We start from the raw sequence: 20,313 nt of genomic DNA, 5'->3' as shown, positions 1-20,313 counted from the left end.
CAGTATTCTGAGAAACTTTGGAAGCTAAAGTGGATTTCTTCAAATTTGCTTAACTCACCAATACAAACACTTTACCACTTCCTCATTTTATTGAGATACACACATTGGCAGAAGTACAGCCAAATGGCATTCACTGCTCGAAGGTATTCAGCGAAACTTTGGAACTTATTGTGGATTTCTCCAACTTGCTGATCTCATCGAGATAAGCACTTTACCACTTTCTCAGTTCATTGAGATACACACATTGGCAGAATATCAGCCAAATGGCATTCACTACTCGAAGGTATTCAGAGAAACATTGGAACCTATTGTGGATTTCTTCAAACTTGCTGAACTCATCGAGATAAGGACTTTAGCACTTTCTCATTTCACTGAGATACAGACATTTGCAGAATATCAGCCAAATGGCATTCACTCCTCGAAAGTATTCTGAGAAACTGTGGAACATAACGTGGATTTCTTCAATCTTGCTTAACTCACCGAGGCAAACACTTTACCACTTTCTCATTTCATTGAGATACACACATTGGCAGAATATCAGCCAAATGGCATTCACTCCTTGAAAGTATCCTGAGAAACTTTGGAACCTAACGTGGATTTCTACAAACTTGCTGAACTCATCGAGATAAGGACTTTACCACTTTCTCATTCCATTGAGGTACATACATTTGCAGAATATCAGCCAAATGGCATTCACTCCTCGAAAGTATTCTGAGAAACTATGGAACCTAACGTGGATTTCTTCAAACTTGCTTAACTCACCAAGACAAACTCTTCAGCACTTTCTCATTTCATTGAGATACACACATGGGCAGAATATCAGCCAAATGGCATTCACTCCTCGAAAGTATTCTGAGAAACTTTGGAAGCTAAAGTGGATTTCTTCAAATTTGCTTAACTCACCAATACAAACACTTTACCACTTCCTCATTTTATTGAGATACACACATTGGCAGAATTACAGCCAAATGGCATTCACTGCTCGAAGGTATTCAGCGAAACTTTGGAACTTATTGTGGATTTCTCCAACTTGCTGATCTCATCGAGATAAGCACTTTACCACTTTCTGAGTTCATTGAGATACACACATTGGCAGAATATCAGCCAAATGGCATTCACTGCTCGAATGTATTCAAAGAAACTATGGTAGCTATAGGGGATTTCTTCCAACTTACTGAACTCATCGAGATAAACACTTTACCACTTTCACATTTCATTGAAATACACACATTGGCAGAATATCAGCCATATGGCATTCACTACTCGACAGTATTCTAAGAAACTTTGGAAGCTATTTTGGATTTCCTCCAACTTGCTGAACTCATCGAGATAAGCGCTTTACCACTTTCTCATTTCATTGAGATACACATTGGCAGAATATCAGCCAAATGGCATTCACTACTCGCAGGCATTCAGAGAAACATTGGAACCTATTGTGGATTTCTTCAAACTTGCTGAACTCATCGAGATAAGGACTTTACCACTTCCTCATTTCATTGAGATACACAGATCGGCAGAATATCAGCCAAATGGCATTCACTCCTCGAAAGTATTCTGGGAAACTATGGAACCTAACGTGGATTTCTTCAAACTTGCTTAACTCACCGAGACAAACACTTTGCCACTTTCTCATTTTATTGAGATACACACATTGGCAGAATATCAGCCAAATGGCATTCACTACTCGAAGGTATTCAGAGAAACATTGGAAAGTGTTGTGGATTTCTTCAAACTTGCTGAACTCATCGAGATAAGGACTTTACCGCTGTCTCATTTTATTGAGATACACACATTGGCAGAATATCAGCCAAATAGCATTCACTACTCGAAGGTATTCTGAGAAACATTGGAACCTATTGTGGATTTCTTCAAACTTGCTGAACTCATCGAGATAAGGACTTTACCGCTTTCTCATTTTATTCAGATACACACATTGGCAGAATATCAGCCAAATTGCATTCACTACTCGCAGGCATTCAGAGAAACATTGGAACCTATTGTGGATTTCTTCAAACTTGCTGAACTCATCGAGATAAGGACTTTACCATTATCTCATTTCATTGAGATACAGACATTGGCAGAATATCAGCCAAATGGCATTCACTCTTCGAAAGTATTCTGAGAAACTTTGGAACCTAACGTGGAATTCTTGCAACTTGCTGAACTCATCGAGATAAGCACTTTACCACTTTCTCATTTCATTGAGATACACACATTGGCAGAATATCAGCCAAATAGCATTCACTACGCCATGGCATTCAGAGAAACATTGGAACCTATTGTGGATTTTTTCAACTTTGCTGAATTTATCGACATTAGGACTTTACCACTTTCTCATTTCACTGTGTACACACATTGGCAGCATATCAGCCAAATGGCATTCACTACTCGAAAGTATTCTGAGAAACTTTGGAACCTAACGTGGATTTCTTCAAACTTGCTTAACTCTCCGAGACAAACACTTTACCACTTTCTCATTTCATTGAGATTCACACATTGGCAGAATATCAGCCAAATGGCATTCACTACTCGGAGGTATTCAGAGAAACATTGCAAAGTGTTGTGGATTTCTACAAACTTGCTGAACTCATCGAGATAAGGACTTTAGCACTTTCTCATTTCGCTGAGATAGAGACATTTGCAGAATATCAGCCAAATGGCATTCACTCCTCGTAAAGTATTCTGAGAAACTTTGGAACCTATTGTGGATTTCTTTAAACTTGCTGAACTCATCGAGATAATGACTTTACCACTTTCTCATTTTATTGAGATACACAGATTGGCAGAATATCAGCCAAATGGCATTCACTCCTCGAAAGTATTCTAAGACACTTTGGAACCTAACGTGGATTTCTTCAAACTTGCTGAATTCATTTAGATAACGACTTTACCACTTTCTCATTTCATTGAGATACACACATTGGCAGAATATCAGCCAAATGGCATTCACTACTCGGAGGTATTCAGAGAAACATTGCAAAGTGTTGTGGATTTCTTCAAACTTGCTGTACTCATCGAGATAAGGTCTTTAGCACAATCTCATTTCACTGAGATACAGACATTTGCAGAATATCAGCCAAATGGCATTCACTCCTCGAAAGTATTCTGAGAAACTATGGAACATAACGTGGATTTCTTCAAACTTGCTTAACTCACCGAGGCAAACACTTTACCACTTTCTCATTTCATTGAGATAGACACATTGGCAGAATATCAGCCAAATGGCATTCACTACTCGAAGATATTCAGTGAAACATTGGAAAGTGTTGTGGATTTCTTCAAACTTGCTGAACTCACCGAGATAAGGGCTTTACCACTTTCTCACTTTATTGAGATACACACATTGGCAGAATATCAGCCAAATGGCATTCACTACTCGGAGGTATTCAGAGAAACATTGCAAAGTGTTGTGGATTTCTTCAAACTTGCTGCACATCGAGATAAGGACTTTAGCACTTTCTCATTTCAATGAGATACAGACATTTGCAGAATATCAGCCAAATGGCATTCACTACTCGAAAGTATTCTGAGAAACTATGGAACATAACTTGGATTTCTTCAAACTTGCTTAACTCACCGAGGCAAAAACTTTACCACTTTCTCATTTCTTTGAGATACACACATTGGCAGAATATCAGCCAAATGGCATTCACTACTCGAAGGTTTTCACAGAAACATTGAAAGTGCTGTGGATTTCTTCGAACTTGCTGAACTCATCGAGATAAGGACTTTACCACTTTCTCATTTTATTGAGATACACACATTGGCAGCATATCAGCCAAATGGCATTCAGTACTCGCAGGCATTCAGCGAAACATTGTGGAACCTATTGTGGATTTCATCAATCTTGCTGAACTCATCGAGATAAAGACTTTACGACTTTCTCCTTTCATTGAGTTACAGACATTGGCAGAATATCAGCCAAATGGCATTCACTCCTCGAAAGTATTCTGAGAAACTGTGGAACATAACGTGGATTTCTTCAAACTTGCTTAACTCACCAATACAAACACTTTACCACTTCCTCATTTTATTGAGATACACACATTGGCAGAATATCAGCCAAATGGCATTCACTCCTTGAAAGTATCCTGAGAAACTTTGGAACCTAACGTGGATTTCTTCAAACTTGCTGAACTCATCGAGATAACGACTTTACCACTTTCTCATTTCATTGAGGTACATACATTTGCAGAATATCAGCTAAATGGCATTCACTCCTCGAAAGTATTCTGAGAAACTATGGAACCTAACGTGGATTTCTTCAAACTTGCTTAACTCACCAAGACAAACTCTTCAGCACTTTCTCATTTCATTGAGATACACACATGGGCAGAATATCAGCCAAATGGCATTCACTCCTCGAAAGTATTCTGAGAAACTTTGGAAGCTAAAATGGATTTCTTCAAATTTGCTTAACTCACCAATACAAACACTTTACCACTTCCTCATTTTATTGAGATACACACATTGGCAGAAGTACAGCCAAATGGCATTCACTGCTCGAAGGTATTCAGCGAAACTTTGGAACTTATTGTGGATTTCTCCAACTTGCTGATCTCAACGAGATAAGCACTTTACCACTTTCTCAGTTCATTGAGATACACACATTGGCAGAATATCAGCCAAATGGCATTCACTGCTCGAAGGTATTCAAAGAAACTATGGTACCTATAGGGGATTTCTTCCAACTTGCTGAACTCATCGAGATAAACACTTTACGACTTTCACATTTCATTGAAATACACACATTGGCAGAATATCAGCCAAATGGCATTCACTCCTCGAAAGTATTCTGAGAAACATTGGAAAGTGTTGTGGATTTGTTCAAACTTGCTGAACTCATCGAGATAAGGACTTTACCACTGTCTCACTTTATTGAGATACACACATTGGCAGAATATCAGCCAAATGGCAGTCACTACACGCAGGCATTCAGAGAAACATTGGAACCTATTGTGGATTTCTTCAAACTTGCTGAACTCATCAAGATAAGGACTTTACCACTTTCTCATTTCATTGAGATACACAGATCGGCAGAATATCAGCCAAATGGCATTCACTCCTCGAAAGTATTCTGGGAAACTATGGAACCTAATGTGGATTTCTTCAAACTTGCTTAACTCACCGAGACAAACACTTTGCCACTTTCTCATTTTATCGAGATACACACATTGGCAGAATATCAGCCAAATGGCATTCACTACTCGAAGGTATTCAGAGAAACATTGGAAAGTGTTGTGGATTTCTTCAAACTTGCTGAACTCATCGAGATACGGACTTTACCACTTTCTCATTTCATTGAGATACAGACATTGGCAGAATATCAGGCAAATGGCATTCACTCCACGAAAGTATTCTGAGAAACTTTGGAAGCTAAAGTGGATTTCTTCAAATTTGCTTAACTCACCAATACAAACACTTTACCACTTCCTCATTTTATTGAGATACACACATTGGCAGAAGTACAGCCAAATGGCATTCACTGCTCGAAGGTATTCAGCGAAACTTTGGAACTTACTGTGGATTTCTCCAACTTGCTGATCTCATCGAGATAAGCACTTTACCACTTTCTCAGTTCATTGAGATACACACATTGGCAGAATAACAGCCAAATGGCATTCACTACTCGAAGGTATTCAGAGAAACATTGGAACCTATTGTGGATTTCTTCAAACTTGCTGAACTCATCGAGATAAGGACTTTAGCACTTTCTCATTTCACTGAGATACAGACATTTGCAGAATATCAGCCAAATGGCATTCACTCCTCGAAAGTATTCTGAGAAACTGTGGAACATAACGTGGATTTCTTCAATCTTGCTTAACTCACCGAGGCAAACTCTTTACCACTTTCTCATTTCATTGAGATACACACATTGGCAGAATATCAGCCAAATGGCATTCACTCCTTGAAAGTATCCTGAGAAACTTTGGAACCTAACGTGGATTTCGTCAAACTTGCTGAACTCATCGAGATAAGGACTTTACCACTTTCTCATTTCATTGAGGTACATACATTTGCAGAATATCAGCCAAATGGCATTCACTCCTCGAAAGTATTCTGAGAAACTATGGAACCTAACGTGGATTTCTTCAAACTTGCTTAACTCACCAAGACAAACTCTTCAGCACTTTCTCATTTCATTGAGATACACACATGGGCAGAATATCAGCCAAATGGCATTCACTCCTCGAAAGTATTCTGAGAAACTTTGGAAGCTAAAGTGGATTTCTTCAAATTTGCTTAACTCACCAATACAAACACTTTACCACTTCCTCATTTTATTGAGATACACACATTGGCAGAATCACAGCCAAATGGCATTCACTGCTCGAAGGTATTCAGCGAAACTTTGGAACTTATTGTGGATTTCTCCAACTTGCTGATCTCATCGAGATAAGCACTTTACCACTTTCTGAGTTCATTGAGATACACACACTGGCAGAATATCAGCCAAATGGCATTCACTGCTCGAAGGTATTCAAAGAAACTTTGGTACCTATAGGGGATTTCTTCCAACTTACTGAACTCATCGAGATAAACACTTTACCACTTTCACATTTCATTGAAATACACACATTGGCAGAATATCAGCCATATGGCATTCATACACGACAGTATTCTAAGAAACTTTGGAAGCTATTTTGGATTTCCTCCAACTTGCTGAACTCATCGAGATAAGCGCTTTACCACTTTCTCATTTCATTCAGACACACATTGGCAGAATATCAGCCAAATGGCATTCTCTACTCGCAGGCATTCAGAGAAACATTGGAACCTATTGTGGATTTCTTCAAACTTGCTGAACTCATCGAGATAAGGACTTTACCACTTTCTCATTTCATTGAGATACACAGATCGGCAGAATATCAGCCAAATAGCATTCACTCCTCGAAAGTATTCTGGGAAACTATGGAACCTAACGTGGATTTCTTCAAACTTGCTTAACTCACCAAGACAAACTCTTCAGCACTTTCTCATTTCATTGAGATACACAGATCGGCAGAATATCAGCCAAATGGCATTCACTCCTCGAAAGTATTCTGGGAAACTATGGAACCTAACGTGGATTTCTTCAAACTTGCTTAACTCACCGAGACAAACGCTTTGCCACTTTCTCATTTTATTGAGATACACACATTGGCAGAATATCAGCCAAATGGCATTCACTACTCGAAGGTATTCAGAGAAACATTGGAAAGTGTTGTGGATTTCTTCAAACTTGCTGAACTCATCGAGATACGGACTTTACCACTTTCTCATTTCATTGAGATACAGACATTGGCAGAATATCAGGCAAATGGCATTCACTCCACGACAGTATTCTGAGAAACTTTGGAAGCTAAAGTGGATTTCTTCAAATTTGCTTAACTCACCAATACAAACACTTTACCACTTCCTCATTTTATTGAGATACACACATTGGCAGAAGTACAGCCAAATGGCATTCACTGCTCGAAGGTATTCAGCGAAACTTTGGAACTTACTGTGGATTTCTCCAACTTGCTGATCTCATCGAGATAAGCACTTTACCACTTTCTCAGTTCATTGAGATACACACATTGGCAGAATATCAGCCAAATGGCATTCACTACTCGAAGGTATTCAGAGAAACATTGGAACCTATTGTGGATTTCTTCAAACTTGCTGAACTCATCGAGATAAGGACTTTAGCACTTTCTCATTTCACTGAGATACAGACATTTGCAGAATATCAGCCAAATGGCATTCACTCCTCGAAAGTATTCTGAGAAACTGTGGAACATAACGTGGATTTCTTCAATCTTGCTTAACTCACCGAGGCAAACACTTTACCACTTTCTCATTTCATTGAGATACACACATTGGCAGAATATCAGCCAAATGGCATTCACTCCTTGAAAGTATCCTGAGAAACTTTGGAACCTAACGTGGATTTCTACAAACTTGCTGAACTCATCGAGATAAGGACTTTACCACTTTCTCATTCCATTGAGGTACATACATTTGCAGAATATCAGCCAAATGGCATTCACTCCTCGAAAGTATTCTGAGAAACTATGGAACCTAACGTGGATTTCTTCAAACTTGCTTAACTCACCAAGACAAACTCTTCAGCACTTTCTCATTTCATTGAGATACACAGATCGGCAGAATATCAGCCAAATGGCATTCACTCCCCGAAAGTATTCTGGGAAACTATGGAACCTTACGTGGATTTCTTCAAACTTGCTTAACTCACCGAGACAAACGCTTTGCCACTTTCTCATTTTATTGAGATACACACATTGGCAGAATATCAGCCAAATGGCATTCACTACTCGAAGGTATTCAGAGAAACATTGGAAAGTGTTGTGGATTTCTTCAAACTTGCTGAACTCATCGAGATACGGACTTTACCACTTTCTCATTTCATTGAGATACAGACATTGGCAGAATATCAGGCAAATGGCATTCACTCCACGACAGTATTCTGAGAAACTTTGGAAGCTAAAGTGGATTTCTTCAAATTTGCTTAACTCACCAATACAAACACTTTACCACTTCCTCATTTTATTGAGATACACACATTGGCAGAAGTACAGCCAAATGGCATTCACTGCTCGAAGGTATTCAGCGAAACTTTGGAACTTATTGTGGATTTCTCCAACTTGCTGATCTCATCGAGATAAGCACTTTACCACTTTCTCAGTTCATTGAGATACACACATTGGCAGAATATCAGCCAAATGGCATTCACTACTCGAAGGTATTCAGAGAAACATTGGAACCTATTGTGGATTTCTTCAAACTTGCTGAACTCATCGAGATAAGGACTTTAGCACTTTCTCATTTCACTGAGATACAGACATTTGCAGAATATCACCCAAATGGCATTCACTCCTCGAAAGTATTCTGAGAAACTGTGGAACATAACGTGGATTTCTTCAATCTTGCTTAACTCACCGAGGCAAACTCTTTACCACTTTCTCATTTCATTGAGATACACACATTGGCAGAATATCAGCCAAATGGCATTCACTCCTTGAAAGTATCCTGAGAAACTTTGGAACCTAACGTGGATTTCTTCAAACTTGCTGAACTCATCGAGATAAGGACTTTACCACTTCCTCATTTCATTGAGGTACATACATTTGCAGAATATCAGCCAAATGGCATTCACTCCTCGAAAGTATTCTGAGAAACTATGGAACCTAACGTGGATTTCTTCAAACTTGCTTAACTCACCAAGACAAACTCTTCAGCACTTTCTCATTTCATTGAGATACTCACATTGGCAGAATATCAGCCAAATGGCATTCACTCCTCGAAAGTATTCTGAGAAACTTTGGAAGCTAAAGTGGATTTCTTCAAATTTGCTTAACTCACCAATACAAACACTTTACCACTTCCTCATTTTATTGAGATACACCCATTGGCAGAATTACAGCCAAATGGCATTCACTGCTCGAAGGTATTCAGCGAAACTTTGGAACTTATTGTGGATTTCTCCAACTTGCTGATCTCATCGAGATAAGCACTTTACCACTTTCTGAGTTCATTGAGATACACACACTGGCAGAATATCAGCCAAATGGCATTCACTGCTCGAAGGTATTCAAAGAAACTTTGGTACCTATAGGGGATTTCTTCCAACTTACTGAACTCATCGAGATAAACACTTTACCACTTTCACATTTCATTGAAATACACACATTGGCAGAATATCAGCCATATGGCATTCATACACGACAGTATTCTAAGAAACTTTGGAAGCTATTTTGGATTTCCTCCAACTTGCTGAACTCATCGAGATAAGCGCTTTACCACTTTCTCATTTCATTCAGACACACATTGGCAGAATATCAGCCAAATGGCATTCTCTACTCGCAGGCATTCAGAGAAACATTGGAACCTATTGTGGATTTCTTCAAACTTGCTGAACTCATCGAGATAAGGACTTTACCACTTTCTCATTTCATTGAGATACACAGATCGGCAGAATATCAGCCAAATAGCATTCACTCCTCGAAAGTATTCTGGGAAACTATGGAACCTAACGTGGATTTCTTCAAACTTGCTTAACTCACCAAGACAAACTCTTCAGCACTTTCTCATTTCATTGAGATACACAGATCGGCAGAATATCAGCCAAATGGCATTCACTCCTCGAAAGTATTCTGGGAAACTATGGAACCTAACGTGGATTTCTTCAAACTTGCTTAACTCACCGAGACAAACGCTTTGCCACTTTCTCATTTTATTGAGATACACACATTGGCAGAATATCAGCCAAATGGCATTCACTACTCGAAGGTATTCAGAGAAACATTGGAAAGTGTTGTGGATTTCTTCAAACTTGCTGAACTCATCGAGATACGGACTTTACCACTTTCTCATTTCATTGAGATACAGACATTGGCAGAATATCAGGCAAATGGCATTCACTCCACGACAGTATTCTGAGAAACTTTGGAAGCTAAAGTGGATTTCTTCAAATTTGCTTAACTCACCAATACAAACACTTTACCACTTCCTCATTTTATTGAGATACACACATTGGCAGAAGTACAGCCAAATGGCATTCACTGCTCGAAGGTATTCAGCGAAACTTTGGAACTTATTGTGGATTTCTCCAACTTGCTGATCTCATCGAGATAAGCACTTTACCACTTTCTCAGTTCATTGAGATACACACATTGGCAGAATATCAGCCAAATGGCATTCACTACTCGAAGGTATTCAGAGAAACATTGGAACCTATTGTGGATTTCTTCAAACTTGCTGAACTCATCGAGATAAGGACTTTAGCACTTTCTCATTTCACTGAGATACAGACATTTGCAGAATATCAGCCAAATGGCATTCACTCCTCGAAAGTATTCTGAGAAACTGTGGAACATAACGTGGATTTCTTCAATCTTGCTTAACTCACCGAGGCAAACACTTTACCACTTTCTCATTTCATTGAGATACACACATTGGCAGAATATCAGCCAAATGGCATTCACTCCTTGAAAGTATCCTGAGAAACTTTGGAACCTAACGTGGATTTCTACAAACTTGCTGAACTCATCGAGATAAGGACTTTACCACTTTCTCATTCCATTGAGGTACATACATTTGCAGAATATCAGCCAAATGTCATTCACTCCTCGAAAGTATTCTGAGAAACTATGGAACCTAACGTGGATTTCTTCAAACTTGCTTAACTCACCAAGACAAACTCTTCAGCACTTTCTCATTTCATTGAGATACACACATGGGCAGAATATCAGCCAAATGGCATTCACTCCTCGAAAGTATTCTGAGAAACTTTGGAAGCTAAAGTGGATTTCTTCAAATTTGCTTAACTCACCAATACAAACACTTTACCACTTCCTCATTTTATTGAGATACACACATTGGCAGAATTACAGCCAAATGGCATTCACTGCTCGAAGGTATTCAGCGAAACTTTGGAACTTATTGTGGATTTCTCCAACTTGCTGATCTCATCGAGATAAGCACTTTACCACTTTCTGAGTTCATTGAGATACACACATTGGCAGAATATCAGCCAAATGGCATTCACTGCTCGAATGTATTCAAAGAAACTATGGTACCTATAGGGGATTTCTTCCAACTTACTGAACTCATCGAGATAAACACTTTACCACTTTCACATTTCATTGAAATACACACATTGGCAGAATATCAGCCATATGGCATTCACTACTCGACAGTATTCTAAGAAACTTTGGAAGCTATTTTGGATTTCCTCCAACTTGCTGAACTCATCGAGATAAGCGCTTTACCACTTTCTCATTTCATTGAGATACACATTGGCAGAATATCAGCCAAATGGCATTCACTACTCGCAGGCATTCAGAGAAACATTGGAACCTATTGTGGATTTCTTCAAACTTGCTGAACTCATCGAGATAAGGACTTTACCACTTCCTCATTTCATTGAGATACACAGATCGGCAGAATATCAGCCAAATGGCATTCACTCCTCGAAAGTATTCTGGGAAACTATGGAACCTAACGTGGATTTCTTCAAACTTGCTTAACTCACCGAGACAAACACTTTGCCACTTTCTCATTTTATTGAGATACACACATTGGCAGAATATCAGCCAAATGGCATTCACTACTCGAAGGTATTCAGAGAAACATTGGAAAGTGTTGTGGATTTCTTCAAACTTGCTGAACTCATCGAGATAAGGACTTTACCGCTGTCTCATTTTATTGAGATACACACATTGGCAGAATATCAGCCAAATAGCATTCACTACTCGAAGGTATTCTGAGAAACATTGGAACCTATTGTGGATTTCTTCAAACTTGCTGAACTCATCGAGATAAGGACTTTACCGCTTTCTCATTTTATTCAGATACACACATTGGCAGAATATCAGCCAAATTGCATTCACTACTCGCAGGCATTCAGAGAAACATTGGAACCTATTGTGGATTTCTTCAAACTTGCTGAACTCATCGAGATAAGGACTTTACCATTATCTCATTTCATTGAGATACAGACATTGGCAGAATATCAGCCAAATGGCATTCACTCTTCGAAAGTATTCTGAGAAACTTTGGAACCTAACGTGGAATTCTTGCAACTTGCTGAACTCATCGAGATAAGCACTTTACCACTTTCTCATTTCATTGAGATACACACATTGGCAGAATATCAGCCAAATAGCATTCACTACGCCATGGCATTCAGAGAAACATTGGAACCTATTGTGGATTTTTTCAACTTTGCTGAATTTATCGACATTAGGACTTTACCACTTTCTCATTTCACTGTGTACACACATTGGCAGCATATCAGCCAAATGGCATTCACTACTCGAAAGTATTCTGAGAAACTTTGGAACCTAACGTGGATTTCTTCAAACTTGCTTAACTCTCCGAGACAAACACTTTACCACTTTCTCATTTCATTGAGATTCACACATTGGCAGAATATCAGCCAAATGGCATTCACTACTCGGAGGTATTCAGAGAAACATTGCAAAGTGTTGTGGATTTCTACAAACTTGCTGAACTCATCGAGATAAGGACTTTAGCACTTTCTCATTTCGCTGAGATAGAGACATTTGCAGAATATCAGCCAAATGGCATTCACTCCTCGTAAAGTATTCTGAGAAACTTTGGAACCTATTGTGGATTTCTTTAAACTTGCTGAACTCATCGAGATAATGACTTTACCACTTTCTCATTTTATTGAGATACACAGATTGGCAGAATATCAGCCAAATGGCATTCACTCCTCGAAAGTATTCTAAGACACTTTGGAACCTAACGTGGATTTCTTCAAACTTGCTGAATTCATTTAGATAACGACTTTACCACTTTCTCATTTCATTGAGATACACACATTGGCAGAATATCAGCCAAATGGCATTCACTACTCGGAGGTATTCAGAGAAACATTGCAAAGTGTTGTGGATTTCTTCAAACTTGCTGTACTCATCGAGATAAGGTCTTTAGCACAATCTCATTTCACTGAGATACAGACATTTGCAGAATATCAGCCAAATGGCATTCACTCCTCGAAAGTATTCTGAGAAACTATGGAACATAACGTGGATTTCTTCAAACTTGCTTAACTCACCGAGGCAAACACTTTACCACTTTCTCATTTCATTGAGATAGACACATTGGCAGAATATCAGCCAAATGGCATTCACTACTCGAAGATATTCAGTGAAACATTGGGAAGTGTTGTGGATTTCTTCAAACTTGCTGAACTCACCGAGATAAGGGCTTTACCACTTTCTCACTTTATTGAGATACACACATTGGCAGAATATCAGCCAAATGGCATTCACTACTCGGAGGTATTCAGAGAAACATTGCAAAGTGTTGTGGATTTCTTCAAACTTGCTGCACATCGAGATAAGGACTTTAGCACTTTCTCATTTCAATGAGATACAGACATTTGCAGAATATCAGCCAAATGGCATTCACTACTCGAAAGTATTCTGAGAAACTATGGAACATAACTTGGATTTCTTCAAACTTGCTTAACTCACCGAGGCAAAAACTTTACCACTTTCTCATTTCTTTGAGATACACAAATTGGCAGAATATCAGCCAAATGGCATTCACTACTCGAAGGTTTTCACAGAAACATTGAAAGTGCTGTGGATTTCTTCGAACTTGCTGAACTCATCGAGATAAGGACTTTACCACTTTCTCATTTTATTGAGATACACACATTGGCAGCATATCAGCCAAATGGCATTCAGTACTCGCAGGCATTCAGCGAAACATTGTGGAACCTATTGTGGATTTCATCAATCTTGCTGAACTCATCGAGATAAAGACTTTACGACTTTCTCCTTTCATTGAGTTACAGACATTGGCAGAATATCAGCCAAATGGCATTCACTCCTCGAAAGTATTCTGAGAAACTGTGGAACATAACGTGGATTTCTTCAAACTTGCTTAACTCACCAATACAAACACTTTACCACTTCCTCATTTTATTGAGATACACACATTGGCAGAATATCAGCCAAATGGCATTCACTCCTTGAAAGTATCCTGAGAAACTTTGGAACCTAACGTGGATTTCTTCAAACTTGCTGAACTCATCGAGATAACGACTTTACCACTTTCTCATTTCATTGAGGTACATACATTTGCAGAATATCAGCTAAATGGCATTCACTCCTCGAAAGTATTCTGAGAAACTATGGAACCTAACGTGGATTTCTTCAAACTTGCTTAACTCACCAAGACAAACTCTTCAGCACTTTCTCATTTCATTGAGATACACACATGGGCAGAATATCAGCCAAATGGCATTCACTCCTCGAAAGTATTCTGAGAAACTTTGGAAGCTAAAATGGATTTCTTCAAATTTGCTTAACTCACCAATACAAACACTTTACCACTTCCTCATTTTATTGAGATACACACATTGGCAGAAGTACAGCCAAATGGCATTCACTGCTCGAAGGTATTCAGCGAAACTTTGGAACTTATTGTGGATTTCTCCAACTTGCTGATCTCAACGAGATAAGCACTTTACCACTTTCTCAGTTCATTGAGATACACACATTGGCAGAATATCAGCCAAATGGCATTCACTGCTCGAAGGTATTCAAAGAAACTATGGTACCTATTGTGGATTTCTTCCAACTTGCTGAACTCATCGAGATAAACACTTTACGACTTTCACATTTCATTGAAATACACACATTGGCAGAATATCAGCCAAATGGCATTCACTCCTCGAAAGTATTCTGAGAAACATTGGAAAGTGTTGTGGATTTGTTCAAACTTGCTGAACTCATCGAGATAAGGACTTTACCACTGTCTCACTTTATTGAGATACACACATTGGCAGAATATCAGCCAAATGGCAGTCACTACACGCAGGCATTCAGAGAAACATTGGAACCTATTGTGGATTTCTTCAAACTTGCTGAACTCATCAAGATAAGGACTTTACCACTTTCTCATTTCATTGAGATACACAGATCGGCAGAATATCAGCCAAATGGCATTCACTCCTCGAAAGTATTCTGGGAAACTATGGAACCTAATGTGGATTTCTTCAAACTTGCTTAACTCACCGAGACAAGCGCTTTGCCACTTTCTCATTTTATTGAGATACACACATTGGCAGAATATCAGCCAAATGGCATTCACTACTCGAAGGTATTCAGAGAAACATTGGAAAGTGTTGTGGATTTCTTCAAACTTGCTGAACTCATCGAGATACGGACTTTACCACTTTCTCATTTCATTGAGATACAGACATTGGCAGAATATCAGGCAAGTGGCATTCACTCCACGACAGTATTCTGAGAAACTTTGGAAGCTAAAGTGGATTTCTTCAAATTTGCTTAACTCACCAATACAAACACTTTACCACTTCCTCATTTTATTGAGATACACACATTGGCAGAAGTACAGCCAAATGGCATTCACTGCTCGAAGGTATTCAGCGAAACTTTGGAACTTATTGTGGATTTCTCCAACTTGCTGATCTCATCGAGATAAGCACTTTACCACTTTCTCAGTTCATTGAGATACACACATTGGCAGAATATCAGCCAAATGGCATTCACTACTCGAAGGTATTCAGAGAAACATTGGAACCTATTGTGGATTTCTTCAAACTTGCTGAACTCATCGAGATAAGGACTTTAGCACTTTCTCATTTCACTGAGATACAGACATTTGCAGAATATCAGCCAAATGGCATTCACTCCTCGAAAGTATTCTGAGAAACTGTGGAACATAACGTGGATTTCTTCAATCTTGCTTAACTCACCGAGGCAAACACTTTACCACTTTCTCATTTCATTGAGATACACACATTGGCAGAATATCAGCCAAATGGCATTCACTCCTTGAAAGTATCCTGAGAAACTTTGGAACCTAACGTGGATTTCTACAAACTTGCTGAACTCATCGAGATAAGGACTTTACCACTTTCTCATTCCATTGAGGTACATACATTTGCAGAATATCAGCCAAATGGCATTCACTCCTCGAAAGTATTCTGAGAAACTATGGAACCTAACGTGGATTTCTTCAAACTTGCTTAACTCACCAAGACAAACTCTTCAGCACTTTCTCATTTCATTGAGATACACACATGGGCAGAATATCAGCCAAATGGCATTCACTCCTCGAAAGTATTCTGAGAAACTTTGGAAGCTAAAGTGGATTTCTTCAAATTTGCTTAACTCACCAATACAAACACTTTACCACTTCCTCATTTTATTGAGATACACACATTGGCAGAATTACAGCCAAATGGCATTCACTGCTCGAAGGTATTCAGCGAAACTTTGGAACTTATTGTGGATTTCTCCAACTTGCTGATCTCATCGAGATAAGCACTTTACCACTTTCTCATTTCACTGAGATACAGACATTTGCAGAATATCAGCCAAATGGCATTCACTCCTCGAAAGTATTCTGAGAAACTGTGGAACATAACGTGGATTTCTTCAATCTTGCTTAACTCACCGAGGCAAACACTTTACCACTTTCTCATTTCATTGAGATACACACATTGGCAGAATATCAGCCAAATGGCATTCACTCCTTGAAAGTATCCTGAGAAACTTTGGAACCTAACGTGGATTTCTACAAACTTGCTGAACTCATCGAGATAAGGACTTTACCACTTTCTCATTCCATTGAGGTACATACATTTGCAGAATATCAGCCAAATGGCATTCACTCCTCGAAAGTATTCTGAGAAACTATGGAACCTAACGTGGATTTCTTCAAACTTGCTTAACTCACCAAGACAAACTCTTCAGCACTTTCTCATTTCATTGAGATACACACATGGGCAGAATATCAGCCAAATGGCATTCACTCCTCGAAAGTATTCTGAGAAACTTTGGAAGCTAAAGTGGATTTCTTCAAATTTGCTTAACTCACCAATACAAACACTTTACCACTTCCTCATTTTATTGAGATACACACATTGGCAGAATTACAGCCAAATGGCATTCACTGCTCGAAGGTATTCAGCGAAACTTTGGAACTTATTGTGGATTTCTCCAACTTGCTGATCTCATCGAGATAAGCACTTTACCACTTTCTGAGTTCATTGAGATACACACATTGGCAGAATATCAGCCAAATGGCATTCACTGCTCGAAGGTATTCAAAGAAACTATGGTACCTATAGGGGATTTCTTCCAACTTACTGAACTCATCGAGATAAACACTTTACCACTTTCACATTTCATTGAAATACACACATTGGCAGAATATCAGCCAAATGGCATTCACTCCTCGAAAGTATTCTGAGAAACATTGGAATTTGTTGTGGATTTCTTCAAACTTGCTGAACTCATCGAGATAAGGACTTTACCACTTACTCACTTTATTGAGATACACACATTGGCAGAATATCAGCCAAATGGCAGTCACTACTCGCAGGCATTCAGAGAAACATTGGAACCTATTGTGGATTTCTTCAAACTTGCTGAACTCATCAAGATAAGGAGTTTACCACTTTCTCATTTCATTGAGATACACAGATCGGCAGAATATCAGCCAAATGGCATTCACTCCTCGAAAGTATTCTGAGAAACTTTGGAACCGGACGTGGATTTCTTCAAACTTGCTTAACTCACCGATACAAACACTTTACCACTTTCTCATTTTATTGAGATACACACATTGGCAGAATATCAGCCAAATAGCATTCACTACTCGAAGGTATTCAGAGAGACATTGGAACATACTGTGGATTTCTTCAAACTTGCTGAACTCATCGAGATAAGGACTTTACCACTTTCTGATTTCATTGAGATACTTACATTGGCAGAACATCAGCCAAATGGCATTAACTCCTTGTAAGTATTCAGATAAACATTGGAACCTAACGTGGATTTCTTCAAACTTCCTGAACTCATCGGGATAAGGACTTTACCTTTGTCTCATTTTATAGAGATACACACATTGGCAGAATATCAGCCAAGTGGCATTCACTACTCGAAGGTATTCCGAGAAACATTGGAAAGTGTTGTGGATTTCTTCAAACTTGCTGAACTCATCGAGATAAGGACTTTACCGCTTTCTCATTTTATTGAGATACACACATTGGCAGAATATCAGCCAAATGGCATTCACTACTCGAAAGTATTCTGAGAAACTTTGGAACCTAACGAGGATTTCTTCAAACTTGCTTAACTCACCGAGACAAACACTTTACCACTTTCTCATTTTATCGAGATACACACATTGGCAGAATATCAGCCAAATGGCATTTTCTACTCGAAAGTATTCTGAGAAATTTTGGACCCGAACGTGGATTTCTTCAAACTTGGTTAACTCACCGAGACAAACACTTTACCAGTTTCTCATTTTATTGAGATACACACATTGGCAGAATATCAGCCAAATTGCATTCACTACTCGCAGGCATTCAGAGAAACATTGGAACCTATTGTGGATTTCTTCAAACTTGCTGAACTCATCGAGATAAGGACTTTACCATTATCTCATTTCATTGAGATACAGACATTGGCAGAATATCAGCCAAATGGCATTCACTCTTCGAAAGTATTCTGAGAAACTTTGGAACCTAACGTGGAATTCTTGCAACTTGCTGAACTCATCGAGATAAGCACTTTACCACTTTCTCATTTCATTGAGATACACACATTGGCAGAATATCAGCCAAATAGCATTCACTACGCGATGGTATTCAGAGAAACATTGGTACCTATTGTGGATTTTTTCAAATTTGCTGAATTTATCGACATTAGGACTTTACCACTTTCTCATTTCACTGTGTACACACATTGGCAGCATATCAGCCAAATGGCATTCACTACTCGAAAGTATTCTGAGAAACTTTGGAACCTAACGTGGATTTCTTCAAACTTCCTTAACTCACCGAGACAAAACTTGACCACTTTCTCATTTTATTGAGATACACACATTGGCAGAATATCAGCCAAATGGCATTCACTCCTCGATAGTATTCTGAGAAACTATGCAACCTAACGTGGATTTCTTCAAACTTCCTTAACTCACCGAGACAAACACTTTACCACTTTCTCATTTCATTGAGATTCACACATTGGCAGAATATCAGCCAAATGGCATTCACTACTCGGAGGTATTCAGAGAAACATTGCAAAGTGTTGTGGATTTCTACAAACTTGCTGAACTCATCGAGATAAGGACTTTAGCACTTTCTCATTTCACTGAGATACAGACATTTGCAGAATATCACCCAAATGGCATTCACTCCTCGAAAGTATTCTGAGAAACTGTGGAACATAACGTGGATTTCTTCAATCTTGCTTAACTCACCGAGGCAAACTCTTTACCACTTTCTCATTTCATTGAGATACACACATTGGCAGAATATCAGCCAAATGGCATTCACTCCTTGAAAGTATCCTGAGAAACTTTGGAACCTAACGTGGATTTCTTCAAACTTGCTGAACTCATCGAGATAAGGACTTTACCACTTCCTCATTTCATTGAGGTACATACATTTGCAGAATATCAGCCAAATGGCATTCACTCCTCGAAAGTATTCTGAGAAACTATGGAACCTAACGTGGATTTCTTCAAACTTGCTTAACTCACCAAGACAAACTCTTCAGCACTTTCTCATTTCATTGAGATACTCACATTGGCAGAATATCAGCCAAATGGCATTCACTCCTCGAAAGTATTCTGAGAAACTTTGGAAGCTAAAGTGGATTTCTTCAAATTTGCTTAACTCACCAATACAAACACTTTACCACTTCCTCATTTTATTGAGATACCCCCATTGGCAGAATTACAGCCAAATGGCATTCACTGCTCGAAGGTATTCAGCGAAACTTTGGAACTTATTGTGGATTT

Source organism: Carcharhinus amblyrhynchos, chromosome 13 (assembly GCF_965287045.1).
Source record: "Carcharhinus amblyrhynchos chromosome 13, sCarAmb.v2.hapA, whole genome shotgun sequence".
NCBI lineage: Eukaryota > Metazoa > Chordata > Chondrichthyes > Carcharhiniformes > Carcharhinidae > Carcharhinus > Carcharhinus amblyrhynchos.
This window is presented reverse-complemented; position numbering follows the sequence as displayed.